We start from the raw sequence: 11,463 nt of genomic DNA on the forward strand, positions 1-11,463 counted from the left end.
TGTTGGTATCGGTCACACTGATCCGGGGACTGTCTTTGTCTTCTCTGCTGGGCTGAGACTTCCCTAGGAAAGGGCTGCCGCTTCTGTGTGCCCAGGGCCTGGCACATAGAAGGGACTCCAGTGCTTGTGGGAAGGACAGGTGATCAGTCAGTTGTGTTCCCAAGTCCTTCTAAAGTACCTGGATATCAGGCCTTTCCACTGCAAGATGCCTGTTTTTCAAAATCTCCCAAAAGGTGGTTGTATGATTCTGCTCAGTCCCTTCCTTTCTGGGAGGGAGTTTCATAACTCCTAGAGCTCATTTTCCAGGGACATCACCAAGATGGTGAAGTAGAAGACCCCAGTCTCCATGCCCTGCAACAAAGATCAACACTTAGCTGTCCACCAAGAAAAACAGCTCTGGGAGTGCTCAGGAGTCCACTTAAGGAACTTCAGCTGCACCATGGAACAAAAACCACACAGAAAGGGAAGGAAGAACAGCTTCATTTCACCTGCATGCATCCTCCTCCCCGCCCCGCCCCGCCCCGCCCCCAGGCTGGCACTGCTCAGCACCAAGAGGGAACTCCCCAGCTAGAAAGACTTCCCCTCCCCAGGAAAGGTAGGAGGGGGTGAGTAACCAGCTTCCCCAGCCTTTTGGAGCACCGTACAAAGGACCTGTTCAGTTTCACCCCACCCAGAGACCAGTGGAGCTGAGACGTGGAACACGTGTCAGCCGTACAGCCGGAACAACCATGGTTCCCAGTGCCCCGCTCCACAGAGGAGCCCAGCAGCTTTCAATGGTTACCACCCCGTGGGTCCTCCCATTCCCGGGCACCTGCTGCCTGAGTCCCTCCCCACCCTCCCCTGGTCCCACCAGAGCCCAGGATCTGCACTGGCAGCCTGCCCAGGCCTCTGCAGCTACCCTGGTGCAAGATGCCAGCCTAGGTCCCTGTGGCTGACCCCCACTACCAGCCCCTTCCAGTTGTGCACCTGCACACCCCTAGGTGGGTCCCCATCACCAGCTTCCACTGTTGTGTACACACCTGTGGGGAGATGCTGCAGCTCTGGGAAAGCACAGCACCTGCCAGGGCCCCCACAGCAGCTGTGGGCCCGCACTTGGCCCAGGCCCTTGCTACTGGCCTTGTTCCCCACCACTGCGTGTGAGTCTGCCACCAGCCCCTGCCACTACACAGGCACCTGCAGCTGGCCTCCACAGCCAGGTGTGTGCACACCTCCAGCTCTGGCCATCACTGCTTCTGGCCCTGGCCCCTAGCCACTGAACCTGGAGGTGCCACTAAGGAATCCACCAGCCCTTGCAGCCACTGCAAAGCCCCCACAGTGCTTGCCAGGAACCATACAATTGATGCTGTGAACCTCAGTGGCCTGAGTCAATGACACAGTATGCCTCCCACCCAGACCACCATATGCCCCTGCACTTGGCACCCTGCACCACTAGGTCTGGGGTCACAGCACACTCCAGCACACCCCCCACCTGCTCGTGAAGGTCTTTGCTTATACCAAAGTCAGCCCATAAAGTCTGGAAAAGGTGACTTCTTCAAACGCACAGACACCTAAAAGGAATGAAACTGGGACATTTGTAGAGACATGGATGGACCTAGAGACTGTCATGCAGAGTGAAGTGAGTCAGAAAGAGAAAAGCAAATATCATATATTAACACATATATGAGGAATATATAAAAATGGTGCAAACCAACTGGTTTGCAAGGCAGAAACAGAGACACAGATGTTGAGAACAAACATATGGACACCAAGTGGGGAAAGTGGGGAGGGTTGGGGGGAATGGATTGGGAGATTCGGAGTGCCATATGTACATTACTAATAAGAAAAAAAAATACCAAATTGTACACTCTAAATATATGCAGTTTATTGTATGTTAACTGTATCTCAATAAAAGTTGTTAAAAAAAAAAAAAAAAAGCACAGACACCTATGCAAGACTTCAGTTATCACAAAGAATCAGGGAAACATGAGACCACCAAAGGAAACTTCCAGTAACTCTCCCCAAAGAAATGGAGACACATGAGTTGCCCAACAAAAAATTCAAAATAATTGTTCTAAAAATGCTCAGAGAGCTACAAAAAAACAGATAAAATAACAAAATGAGGAAAACAGTACAAGAACAGAATGAGAAGTTCAACAAAGAGAAAACAAAAAAGAACCAAACACATTTTGGAGCTGAAGAATACGACTGACTGAAGAATTTAATACAGAGCTTCAAGAGCAGACAGGATCAAGCAGAAGAAAGAATCAGTGAGCTTGAAGACAGATCATTTGAAATTATCGAGACAGAGAAGCAAAGGGGAAAAAGGAATGAAAAACCTACAGAACTTACAGGACACCATTAAGAGACAGTCTACAAATCACTGGAGCCCCAGGAGAAGAGAGGGAGGGCAGGAAGCTTGTTTAAAGAAATGATGGCTGAGAACTTCCTAAACCTAAGGCATTTGGATAGCCAAGTTTCAATCCAAAACTCTCTTCTCCAAGACACATTATAAAGAAACTGTCTACAATCATAACTTCCAAAGCAGCCTCTTCATTTGTGACTGTTGGCTTTAAGGCATAATTATCCAGTTGTCTTGTTTACATTCTAGGGTTAAGAGCTTTGCTGTTTAGGTTGCAGATTTTGTTGTTTGGACCAGTGTTTCTTGGGAATAATTGCTGTATGTGCACTCTTAGTTGGCCGCTTGGTACCCGACAATACAGCCTGTGGGCAAGCAGGCGTCCAGACTGCTGTGCTGTCTGTCTATGCTGACCTGTCACTTGAGGCTGTGAGAAGCAACGGAGGATATGATTATTGATAAACGTCTGCTTTCAGGCCTAAGTGTGCTCAGCTGTCCAAGACTTGTAGGATGGGTCATAAACGCTTGGGGTGAAATGCATCAAATCTCTCAATTCTGTTAATTATGCACACTGTGTTACAGTTGACAAGTCCTCATGTTGAAGCAGAAGCCAGAGCTATAAAAAACTCAGTAACTGCTGCCTTTTCAAAGCAGCAGTAGAGGAATGGCAAATAAGTTTTCCTACTCTAATTTTAAGATGAAATGATTTTGCCTGAAGCTTTTCAATTTGGTTTTCTTTTTAGGTTGTTTATACATGTTTTTACTTGATTTTTCAAACTTTAGCCCTATGGGAGCCATGAGAACTATACTTTTGGACTTGGAGAAATCCAGTACCCAAGCGCTGCTTTGGTTGTTCACTGTGTCTCTGATCAAAGTATAGGATTTCATACCAACTTTTATTTTCTTCTGTAAAAAAACATAGTTTATTAAGAAATTCCTGGAGAATTAAGTTTAACAGACTTCTCATTTTTAATATTGTCATTTGAAATGTCTATAATAAAGCCTCGAAGGGGCATAGCATTTGTTACAACTTAAAAGTGTTCTCACATTTAACATCTGATTAAACCTTCACAATGGCCCTTTGCAGTGGCACAGAGCACAGGGGCCCGAGATGCAGAGGCCAGCGCTGCCACCCCCAGGAAGTAGCCGGCAGGCCCCAGGCCCTGTGGGATCCACGGCGAGGCACAAGGCATCGGGATTTCTGTTGACTGGACCCTTTTTCCCTTCAAAATTCATGGAAATTTCAGACACACATGTTATTGGAATTTCAAGAACTATAGAAGGTTCTTATTTTAACTCGTAAGAGTATTTTCCACGTTTAAGATACCTGTAGTGCTAAATTGTTCGAGGTGGGAAATAAGTTGATTTCATCACAGTGAAACCATACTTTGATTTAAAAAAAAAGAAGCTTGCAAGTTTGATAACTTGCTTTTTTTGTCCTGCCTTCAGTACATTGACAATATCATCGACTAAAATGCATGACTGAAAATGCATGCCAACTGGTTTTCAGAATGCTAGTCACAGTCTTCTTGTATTTGCTGGTTAAAGCTGTACGGGAATTGCTTGTGAGTCAGACATTTCTCTCGTGAAGGTGAGACCGTGCCTGGGGGCCTGTGCTGTGGCTGTCACCCTCCTCCTGTGGGAAGGGTGGTTTCTGCCTTGCACCTCTCACCTGGCAACATCTAATGTATGTGTTTATCGTGGCAACACTTGTGTGCTGTCTGCCAATAAACTCCCCACCCAGGCTGGTCCTTGCCTGTGCTGCTTCTCTTCTCTGTTTAACTTAGTCCTTGAGCAAGAACAGACGAAAAATGTCTTTATGTACTTGGATTTTTTTTTACTTGATCTGTAACTATCCGATTATTCTACTCTGGCCTTCTTCTTTTCCTCTTTTTGTTTCCAGGAGTAACGTTGGCTTTAAACACTAGCCCATGACTTCAGACTCTTACCCAATGTAGTTACGTTTTGGGATCCGTGTAGCAGCCTCGACTTGAGGCCAAGTCTGGTTCGTCTTCAGGGACTCCCCGGTGAGATGGCGTCTCACCCATTGTCAGCGCCGTTCCCACGGGGTGACACCGCACAGCAGAGCACTCAGCTGGGTGTGGGTACAAGTCTAGTCCATAGAGAATGTCATAGGAGACCCGGCAGGCAGTGTCAGGAACCGTCCGTGAGGGCGGGGGTGCGGTGCCCAGCCTGGGGCCCGCTGGCAAGGTGGGCTGTTGCAGGGGCTCTTGGCAGCGATCGGGCATCTGGTCCCGACCCTCAGGACTCCTCTCAAGGAGCAGAAGGCAGCACAGAGACAGAATAATCCCCAGTTCTCATGAAATCCTCAAGGGAAAAAGAGGCTGTCGTCTCAGGCCCTAGTCAGCACGTAGGCCGTAAAACCAGAAAAGGATGGATTAACAGCAATGTGAGTGGTCACAAGTGGTCACTCTTAACCAGTTCAGACAACATCTCATGGTCAACACGGCCAGTGTTTTGGGTTTAAACTGAAGCCACTTTCACAGCCAAGATCCCAGGCAGCAGGCGTGGCCTCCCCTCAGACCACCAGGCTTCCTGAACCTGTGAGCGGACATGAGCTCGGGGCTGCAATGCTCTTCCCTTTCTTCATCCCCCCACTGTAGGTAGCTCCTGATGGGGGCAGCGTGCGGACGTGCCTCCATCTGCCTGGGATGCTGCGCTGTGGTCACCTTCCTGGGCCCACGTGGGTATGTGGGGGAAACACGTAGGAGTGGAATTGCCAAGTTGAAGATGTGCTCCTCTATAAAACTCCTAGAGGAAAACAGGCAGAACACTCTATGACATACATCAAAGCAAGATCCTTTTTGACCCACCTCCTAGAATCATGGAAATAAAATCAAGAATAAACAAATGGGACCTCATGAAACTTAAAAGCTTTTGCACAGTGAAAGAAACCATAAACAAGACAAGAAGACAACCCTCAGAATGGGAGAAAATACTTGCCAACAAAGCAACGGACAAAGGATTAATCTCCAAAATATACAAGCAGCTCATGCAGCTTCATACCCAAAAAGCAAATAACCCAATCCACAAATGGGCGGAAGACCTAAATAGACATTTCTCCAAAGAAGACATACAGATGGCCAACAAACACATGAAAAGATGCTCAACATCACTACTCATCAGAGAAATGCAAGTCAAAGCCACAATGAGGTATCACCTCACTCCAGTCAGAATAGCCATCATCAAAAAATCTAGAAACAATAAATGTTGGAGAGGGTGTGGAGAAAAGGGAACTCTCCTGCACTGTTGGTGGGAATGTAAGCTGGTATAGCCACTATGGAAAACAGTTTGGAGGTTCCTTAAAAAACTACAAATAGAACTACCATATGATCCTATAATCCCACTGCTGGACATATACCCAGAGAAAACCATAATCCAAAAAGAAACATGTACCATAATGTTCATTGCAGCACTCTTTACAATAGCCAGGACATAGAAGCAACCTAAATGCCCATCAACAGATGAATGGATAAAGAAGATGTGGCACATATATACAATGGAATATTACTCAGCCATAAAAAGGAATGAAATGGAGCTATATGTAATGAGGTGGATAGACCTAGAGTCTGTCATACAGAGTGAAGTAAGCCAGAAAGAGAAAAACAAATATTGTATGCTAACTTATATATATACAGAATCTAAAAAAAAAAAAAAAAAATGGTACCTATGAACCCAGTGACAGGGCAAGAATAAGGATGCAGATGCAGAGAAGGGACTGGAGGACACAGGGTTGGGAGGGCGTGGGGCAAAGGGGAAGCTGGGACGAAGTGTGAGAGTAGCATAGACGTATTTACACTACCAACTGTAAAATAGATAACTAGTGGGAAGTTGCTGTATAACAAAGGGAGATCAACTCGATGATGGGTGATGCCTTAGAGGGCCAGGACAGGGAGAGCGGGAGGGAGTCATGGGAGGGAGGGGATATGGGGAAATATGTATAAATATAGCTGATTCACTTTGGTGTACCTCAAAAGCTGGTACCAAAGTGTAAAGCAATTATATTCCAATAAAGAGCTTTAAAAAAAAAAAAAAATCTTTGGGGCTTCCTAGGTGGCGCAGTGGTTAAGAATCCGCCTGCCAATGCAGGGGACATGGGTTCGATCCCTGCTCCAGGAAGATCCCTTTAAAAAAAAAAAAAAAAATCTTTGGAAAAAAAACAATGTGCTCCTTTTTAAGAGCAATAAAGCCAAACTGCTATCCAGAGAACTTCTGCTAATTTACCCTCCCACTAATAGTGCAGGAGGCCTAAACTTAAATCCACGCTGTTTAAAACAAATAAAAAACACTTTTTTAAAAAACTTAAGGTTTATATTTTGTCTTTATTAACTTTTAACCTTTGCCATACATACTGTGTCAGTGGTGAAGTAGGTGTATCCTTTAATCTATAAACAGCTGTCACAGGCTATAGAAGCACCATTGTTATGAAGTGCACACCACAGGCATCCCTGGGAAACCAGTCCTGCTGTGGAGGCAAGTGGAGCAGAGTCTGTGTGTCCGGATCAGAAATTGTGGAGAAGCCAGCAGCCTGGCCCACCTAAGCAAGCCCTGGTCCTTCTCAAAAACTCAGTAAGCGTCTATTGTTGGTGTAATCAAGTTAAAATTTTATTCCTATGAAAGGTTAGTCTTTTTAGTGGAAATTCAGGATTTACACCTCACTATGCAAAAATCTCCATGTTTTGAATATGGTGATGTTCAAAGTACCCTCCCGGCCGGGGTTCAGGTTCAGGAGAGCGGCCTGCAGTCAGTAGGCTGCTAGCCCTACAGGCCCCCAGCTGGCTCTGCTATAAGCCTAGCTTAACCAGCTCACAGCTCAGAGTCTTCAGAGGAAAATACATCTTCATAGAGTGCGTAGTTTGGTTTTTGTTTTGGGGGGATTTTTTTGGTTTGTTTTCTGTTTTCTCTAGGATTTTAAAAAATAGCTAATACATTCTTATGTGTCAAAAATCAAAGCAGTATGGAAGGTCACCCTGGGGCCTCCTTGCCTCCCTCCCTCCCTCCCTCCCCCACACCTACAGTAACCACTGGCTAGTGTGTATCCTTCCAGAGTCTCTTGATGTGGATACAGATATTATTACTCCTCCCTTCCTTAAACAAAAGGCAACATGTTACACACACTGTCTTTTTCCATCTACCCACATCTTGGAGCTCTTGGCACATCTGGGTACATTGAGAGATTTCTCCTTCTTACTGAAGGCTGAATAATGTTCAGTTGTGTGGCTATGCCATGCTTTCTTTAACCACTTCCTTACTGATAAACAATTGGGTCATTTCCAATTCCCTGGTTCTTTTGAAGAAATTCCAAAATATATGATTAATGACAGCATCGTCAATTTCTGTCTTCACCCATTCTCCTTCTCTCATTCACTAGAAAAAGTAACAGCATTCCTCTCAGTGCAGCCCCTTTCCTATGCATAGGCAAGAACCATTTGCAGAATCTGATGGAAGGGAAAAAAATCCAGCAAGAAATGTGAAAGACCTTTTTGATGAAAACTTTATTGAAATGAATATAAGACCCACTTAAATGGAGGCATACTCTATTGGGGGAATAGAAGGACCCAATATTAGAAAGATGCAGTCCTCCAAAATTAGCAAATTCAATGCAGTTTAATAAAATTCCCAAATGGAATGTTAAAATAGGAAGTCGATAAGCTCATTCTCAACTTCATATGTAAAAAAAGAAAATTGCCAAGAAAAGCAAAGAACAACGTGGGAGTGGGGAGACTTGCCATACCAAATACTAAAATGCACTGCAACTTTCCCTTGTATCTGTGGCAATTTATGAAAAAGTATGGTGTGACATTTTATATCAGTAAGGGCTCTTCACTGGATGGTGTTACATCCTTTTTCTACCCATTTAATTGATTTTTTTAAAAAGGTTGAATCCCTAATTCATATTCACCAAAAAATTAATTCCAGTTGGATTAAAGATCTAAAAGCAAAAGGTAAGATTTTTTTTTTAAAAGCATTAGAAGAACATACAGAATTTTTTTATGACCAAAGGGTGAATCTTTCTGTAGGTGACACAACATACCCCATCTGTAAAGAAAGTGTTTGAGGTTTGAGTCTGCAAATTAGTATTTTCTATAAGACAAAAAGCATAAAGTCAGCAATGAGCTATGGTAAAGCATTTGCAACCTGTTTAATAGAAGATTGGTATCAGAAATACAGAGATCCTAGCGAGTTAGACAGAAACGCACTAAAGAAAAAAAAAAAGGCACTGTGCTTTTCTAGTTTTCCCAAAATATTTTAAGCTTGGCAAAGCACATAAATAGGCCATTCAACAAAGAAATAGATGATTGATCAACATGAAAATGCTAACCCTCACTAATAGTCAGTGAAATGCAAACAGATAACCATGTTTTATTCCTGATATTGCTAATGTATGGCTTCTTTTTTGTCAAGCTTGCTAGAGGCTTATCAATTTTATTGATCTTTTCAAAGAACCAGCTTTTGGCTTAATTTATTTTCTCAATTTCATTGATTTCTGCTCTTTCCTTTTTCCTGCATTCTCTAAGATGTGGGTTTATTTTGCTGATCTTTTTCTAGTCTCTTGAGATGGAAGCTTAAATTATTGATCTGAGACCTTCTTTCCTAATATAAACTCTCAATGCTATTAATTCCTTCTAACACTGCTTTCGTTAACTGTGCCTGCAAATTTTAATATGTTGTAATTTCATTTTCCTTCCATTTAAGATGTCTTCTAATTTCTCTTGAGACCATATTTTTGGTGGATTATTTATAAGCAAGTTGTTTAATTTCCAACTGACTTGAGATTTTCCTATCTTTACTGATTTCTAGTTTAATTCCATTATAGTCAGAAACATACTTTGTATGATTTTAAATTTAAGATTATTTTAATAACCAGGATCTAAACTGTCTTGAGGAATGTTCCATGCGCACGTAAAAATTTCATGTTCTGCTTTTGTTGGGTAGAGTGTCCTATAAATGTCAGTTCAAGTGATTTGGTTAATGGTGGTGTTTAGTTCTTATATATCTTCACCAATTTGTTTGTCTACTAGTTCTATTATCCATAGGTGTGTTGAAGTCTCCAACTATAATTGTAAATTTGTCTAGTTCTCCTTTCAGGGGTCAGATGTCCCTTCATATATTATATTTCCCCTCAGGACAATCTTCTTTGTAGTTTTAGCCCTTTCCCGGAAGGTCAGCCTAATCCGCCCACCGTGGCCACTCTGTTTCCTGGCCGTAGTGCCTGCAGAGTGCCCCTGTTGGTCTTGCAGTCTGTCATTCTATAGGGATGATGTCTGCCACGCTCCCCACAGGAGTGCCAGGTTTTAGGAACGTTCACAGGCTCACACTCATTCACTGTAGGCACAAATGCTCGTCTATTTGGAAGCTCTGTTATTAGGTTCTCAGGAAAAACCGACTGCTGTGTCTGCTCTACTACACCACTTCCACCTCTGACCACTTCTGACCCCAGGTGAATGGGAGCTTCCCACACATCAAGCAATTCGATGACACCAGCTGGGTGTCCTACAGTTCAGCTCAATTCTGATACTGTCTACGTGGAAAGAGTGGCAGGTCCCATGGGTTAAGGGCTCAGCCCCACAAGCCTGACCCCTGCCCCAACTTCAGACAGCAGTCACAGGTCCAGGTTGTTACCTGTGCTTCTGACCAACCAGCTGTAAATTGGAGGGTTCCAGGACCCCCTCCCTTGGGTTCGATTAATTTGCTAGAGCAGCTCACAGAAATCAGGAAAACAGTTTACTTACTGGATTACTGCTTTATTGTAGAAGATATAACTCAAGAACAGCCAGATGGAAGAGATGCATGGGACATGGTGCAGGGAAAGAGTGCAGTTTCCATGCTCTGTGCACACCACTCCTCACGTCTCCACCTGTCCACCAACCTGGAAACTCTATGAACCCCATCCTTCTGGGTTTTACGGAGGCTTCATCACATAGGCATGAGTGACTAAGTCATTGGCCACTGGTGACTGAATCTCCAGCCCCTCTGTCCTCCCTGGAGTTCAAGGCTGGGACTGAAAGTTCCAACCCTCTCCTCCTGGTTGGTTTCCCTGGCAACCAGCCCCCATTCTTAGGAGCCGGCCAAAAGTCATTTCAAAAGGTGTGTTAGAAAGGGGCTTGTTATGAATGACAAGACACTCCTTTCACCTTTCTGGCTCTGGAGCTGTTTCAGGAACTGAGGACAAAAGACCAGATTCTAGAACTACTGTTCTCATTTCCCCAGTTTCCTTTTGGTATCACTTCTCTTCTGTCAGAAGCACATCCTTTGGCTGTTCCTTTAAAGCAGGTCTCCTGGCTATCAATTCTCTTAGTTTTCCTGCATCTGAGAATGTCTTTATTTCTCCCTCATTCCTGAGGGATATTTTACTGGATACAGAATTCTGAGTTGACAGTTCTTTTTTTTCAGCACTTCAAGAAATGTGCCACTTCCTTCTGGACGCCATAGTTTCTGATGAAAAAATGCAGAAGCATTTAATTGTTGTTCCCCTGTATGTCATCTTCCATTTTTCTCTGGCTGCTTTTAAGATGTCTGTTAATTTTCAACAGTTTGTGATGTATCTGGGCTTGGATTTCTTTGGGTTTATCCTGTTTCAGGTTCACTCAGCTTGGGAGGTTTTTAGCCATCATTTCTGCAGATGTTTCTAAAGCACTACTCTTTCTCTTACCCTTCTAGGACTCCTATAACACAAACCAGAAACATTTTTTTTCAGCCCATTTTTCTCTCTGTTGTTCAGACTGTATGATTTGTATTGATCTATTACCTTTATTTCGTCTTCAATCTGCTATTGAGTCTATCAAGTAAAGTTCTTTTTTTCATTTCAGTTGAGTATTTTTTCAGTTCTAATATTTTCATTTGGTTCATCTATTTCTCTACTGATAATTTCTATTTTAATGCTTATTTCAAGAGGGTGATTGTTCATCTGAACTTTTCAATAATAGCTTCCTTCAAGTCTATGATGGTAGCTACTGATTATCTTTTTCCATGAGAGCCATTTTCATGGTTTTCATATGCTGAGTAATTTGGGATTGTATCAAAGGCATTTTGAATATTACATGATGAAACACAACCAAGTCTTATGGAGAATGCTGGTATTTTTGTTTTAGCAAGTAAGCAACCTA

Source organism: Hippopotamus amphibius, chromosome 5 (genome assembly GCF_030028045.1).
Source record: "Hippopotamus amphibius kiboko isolate mHipAmp2 chromosome 5, mHipAmp2.hap2, whole genome shotgun sequence".
In the NCBI taxonomy this organism is placed as follows: domain Eukaryota; kingdom Metazoa; phylum Chordata; class Mammalia; order Artiodactyla; family Hippopotamidae; genus Hippopotamus; species Hippopotamus amphibius.